This window comes from Cololabis saira, unplaced genomic scaffold, assembly GCF_033807715.1.
Source record: "Cololabis saira isolate AMF1-May2022 unplaced genomic scaffold, fColSai1.1 scf062, whole genome shotgun sequence".
Lineage (NCBI taxonomy): Eukaryota > Metazoa > Chordata > Actinopteri > Beloniformes > Belonidae > Cololabis > Cololabis saira.
In genome coordinates this window covers 205,001-210,000 of record NW_026906226.1, presented here as the reverse complement: position 1 = coordinate 210,000, position 5,000 = coordinate 205,001, and positions in this window count along the sequence as shown.

Genomic DNA, 5,000 nt, shown 5'->3' with positions numbered 1-5,000 from the left:
TTGGCTGCCGAGTAAAGGCGGACAGAAAGTGGGAACTAACAATGGGCAACCCGCACGGGAAAAACAGACTGTTAGATGGTTTCAAGATAAGAGATTCGCGAGTGATCGCCTCTGAAATAATGAAGGACACGAGAGTGGTCTCACTTTTAAGTCTTCCTATTTATATCACTGATGAGCAGATTTTCACAAAGCTGGCACATTGGGGAGTAGAGCCGGTCTCACCAATCAAGAAGAGAAAATGGCCTGGCACGGACATATTCGACGGCACCAGGTTCCTGAAAGTCAGGTTCCCAGAGTCGGTGGCGGCTCTGCCGTATAGCACGAAATTTGACACGCTCGAGGGTCCGGAGTATTTCAGGATCATCCATAACAACCAAATGAGGGTGTGCAGACTGTGCCTACAGCAGGGGCACATTCTGCGGGAATGTCCTGAGTTCCTGTGTTTCAAATGTAACAAACAAGGACACTATGCAAGAGAATGTGCACGCATGACGGAACGAACCGGCGGAGAGCAGGAGGAGAAGGAGGAGAAGGAGGAGACGGAGGAGTTGGTGGAGGAGAGCGAGGCAGAAAAGAAGGAGGCGGCGGAGGAAGAGGAGGAGGAGGAAGACGGAGAAGGAGAGGTTGAGAGCCTGGTGGGGGACATGGAGGAGGAAGCGGTGGAGGAATCGATGGAGGAAGCAGGGAGTGACGAGGGAGGAGATGTCGCAGAGGATGCAAAGGAGGGGAGCAGTGGAGATGAGGAGGAACGAGGCGGACAAGATTGGGGTGAAGGACAAAGCAGCGGGGGGTCGCTTCCTTGTGCGCAGCAGAGAGTCACCAGGCGGGGTGGTGAGAATCCTGCTGAGACGGAGGACGTGGAGACCGGAAACGGAGCGAGGGGGATATCGAGGAAAAGATCAGGTACGAGAAAAGGGCGAGCACAGAAGAAACGTATGCACAATGAGGAAACTTCTAATATCCAGCGGTGATGGTCCGTTTCTCCTCCTTATCATGGTCTTAATGCCAATAACAGTGGCATCCATTAATGCAAACGGGCTGAGAGACAAGACGAAGTTCGAAAGCATGATAAGATTAAGTAAGGCAGATGTAATATGCTTACAAGAAACTCATTGGGATGCAGTAACGGAGCGAGACATGATAAAGCTGTGGGATGGGGAATGTTTCTCTAGCCATGGAACTAACATTGCAAGGGGAGTGGCGATTTTGTGTAAAAGGGACAGTGGAATTAAGGCCACGATGAGGGCTAAAGATGGAGAAGGAAGATGGATTAATATAGATTGTGTAGCTCAGGATGTGAATTATAATATTTTAAATGTCTATGCACCGAATACAGAAGGCGATCGCACAGCCTTCTTTAGGAAATTTTATAAAATAGCCGAAAAGTGTGATGTTATAATAGGAGATTTTAATGTGAAATTGTGTCATCTGGATATAAACGAAAGTTGTGTATGGAGACAAGATGCCTCAAGAAAGGTTCTAAATGACTTTATGATGGTTAACAACTGGTGCGACGTATGGAGAGTGAAAAATCCTGATAAGAGGCAATATTCAAGGGCGCAAGTGGTTCAAGGGGTTCTAAAACGAACCAGAATTGATTTGTGCTTAACGAAGACATCGCATATACGATTATTTAATAATGTGGATTATAAATGGATACACTTAAGCGATCACGCCATACTATCATTAGAAATGGGGGAACAGGAAGAGAAAAGGGGAGGGGGGACATGGCACTTAAATGCACATCTCTTGTACGATGTGAATTATAATAGAGCCATTAGGCAACTAATTTTGAGCGTAAGCTCACAACCGGGTTTTGAAAAGAATATAATACAAGGCTGGGAGGACTTGAAGACAAAAATAAAAGGGAAATCCATACAATATGCGAAAAGGTTTCGGGCAAGACAACAGAAGAAAGAACGAATGCTAAGAGCAGAAATCGAAAAGGTTGAGAGACAGAAAGGCTCGGAGGGGAATAAGTTAATAAGATTGCATACCGAGTTAAAAGAGTTGGAGAGGTTGAAATGCGAAGGGGCTATATTAAGGAGCAAAGCGCAGTATGCGGTGGAAGGAGAAAAAAATACCGGCTTCTTCCTGAACTTGGAAAAAAGAAGGCAAAACAAATGCTACATAGCGGAAGTGATGAATGAAAAGGGAGAGACAACAGCTGACTTTGTAGAGATCTTAGAGACAGTCCAGAATTATTATACCCATCTTTTTGAAACAGAGGGGACAGATGATGGGATAACAGAGGAGATCCTGGCAAAATGTGAGATGAAGTTAGCTGAAGAAGACACACTCATGTGCGACCAGGAGATGAAGGAAGAGGATATTGATTTGGCAATAAAACAATTAGTACTAAATAAAAGTCCAGGTAGTGATGGACTAACAGCGAATTTTTATAAACAATTTAGTGATATATTGAAACCAATATTGTTACATTTATACAGAACAATAGAATTAACACAATCCGTGCCGGCATCTATGGCAAGAGGGATCATAACGATCATATATAAGAAAGGGGATAAACGAAATCTAGCCAATTATAGGCCTATAACACTACTAAACACGGATTACAAAATATTGATGAAAGTACTAGCAAACAGAATAAAACAGGTCGTGCACACTATCGTAGAGCCCTCTCAGGCTTATAGTGTGCCGGGAAGGGAAGTTTCAGATATTTTGAATACTGTCAGAGACACAGTAGAATTTTTGAAAACTACCAGCAAAGAGGGCATTCTGGTCTCACTGGACTTCAACAAAGCCTTTGATAGAGTCGAACACAAATTTATGTTCAAAGTTTTGGAGAGGGTGGGATTTGGAGCGCGTTTTCTCGGGTGGATTAGGTTAATGTACGCCAACGCCACTGGCAGTGTGAAGTGTAACGGGGTGGTTACCGATCCTTTTCCGCTTCGAAGGTCGGTGAGACAGGGATGTCCGCTGTCCTCAATTTTGTATACAATAATCGTGGAAACACTGGGTGTCCTTATTAAAAAAGATTCAGAAATAAAAGGTATAGAATTACCTGGAGGGGAGATGTGCACCATACAACAGTTTGCTGATGATACCACGTTACTGATTAAAGACATAAATAGTGTACATAGAATAATAAACTTGGTAGAACGATATGGTAGAGCCTCAGGAGCTAAAATAAATCCAGATAAATCAGAAATCATGTTCATCAATATGAAGGGACCGCCGCAAAATGAATTACCGGTACAATTACAAGCAGAACATATCAAAATATTGGGTACATACATTGGGGTAAACAGTGAAACGGCCAGGGACATGACATGGACTAGTATAATTAAAAGGATAGAAGCAATTTTGTGCTATTGGCGAATGAGGAACCTGAAACTCAATGGGAAGGTGGTGGTATTAAATAGCTTGGTAATGTCTAAAATATATTATGCACTCACAGTGATAGATCTACCCTTATGGGCACTAAACAAACTAAATGAGATTATGACAGTTTTCTTGTGGGGGACAACGGTGGGGAAAATCGCAAGAAAAACATTAATAGGGAAATATGAAGAGGGAGGGCTAAAATTACTAGACATAGAAAGTAAGAAAAATGCTTTCAGGATTAAATTGGTCAGAAAATATCTGTGCGATGACACGGCTTACGGCTGGAAGGGTCTTATGCGGTTTTTTTTAAATCGAGTGCTCGGAATAGGAGATTTTGTCTTGCTTATGAAACCGAAGAGGCCGATGACAGCGGGAGTCCCATTATTTTATAGGGAGGTCCTCGAAGCACAAGCTGGCTTCCTGGAGCATATAGAATATGAGGCGAATTCTATAAGCCTAATAAGAGAACTGCCGATATTTTTAAATAAATATATAAAGAAAGAAAATAAAATGTTGTATAATAACAAAATGATAAGAGCTGGACTAGTACAGCTGAAAGATATAATGTATGAATTTGTGCCCGGTTTTTTGCCGACGCAGGCCGTGGTGGATAGTATAAGGGAAGTTGATTATAATTCAACATACACGGTCATAGAGAATTATTATAAGACTATTCAGAGAAGTATCCCACAACAATGGAGAAGGCTGATAGAAACAGGTACAGCTAGAGATAGGACAAGCAAACTCCCAGAGCTGGGAATTAAGCGAGAGGGGGAAAACAAGAGCTTCAGTCTGATCTCCTGCAAGGAAATCTACGAGCGTTTTTTAGTGAACGTCACGAAATCACCGGCCTCCTTGTCGTATTGGAGCAAGGTCTTTCCACAGAAAGAGGGGTGGAAAATATGGGAGAAATGGAAAGTACAGGGTAACAGCATCGAGGCTGAGGACAATGATTTCAAAATAAGACACAATAAAATTTTTACTAATGTGGTTTTACATCAACTGGATAAAGCTGTAGACAGAGATTGTGATGTTTGTGGCTTATTGCCGGAAACGCTGATGCATATGTTTGATATTTGTCCTGAGTTATCTGGCTTTTTTGGGTTATTGAAGAAATGTTTAATAGAAAAATTGGGAATGGTGTGGGACGGAAGGGATTCATGGGAGTTTTTTCTTTTATTTGGAAACTGGCAATACAGTAAAATTAGAAACGAAATGCTGTGCAGATTTATGTTGAGCCATGCACGATGGGCAATAAGGGCACGAAGAAACAAGGCACATTACGAACGAAGGGTTATTGCAATATGGCCGATTTTTCAAAACATAGTAAAGAAACAGATTCGATACAGGTTGATACATGGGGTAGACCATTTTGAACGACTGTATGTGAAGGATGCCACTCTCCTGTCCCTTGATAAAGAAAAGAGGATTGTGTGGAATTGGTAGCTCTTTTTGGACTGTGTAGTTGGGAAATTGTGTGTTTAAAAAAAAAAAAAAAAAAAAAAAAAAAAATTTTGGCTACTTCATCTTTTGAAAATTGTGCACAGTAATCATATAGTTGGAATGATTTTTCACCCTGTGGGATGGCTGAACGAATGATGCTGGGTTTTGAAATGCCACTATGTGCAAATCAGGTTTGTTTTTGTAATTCG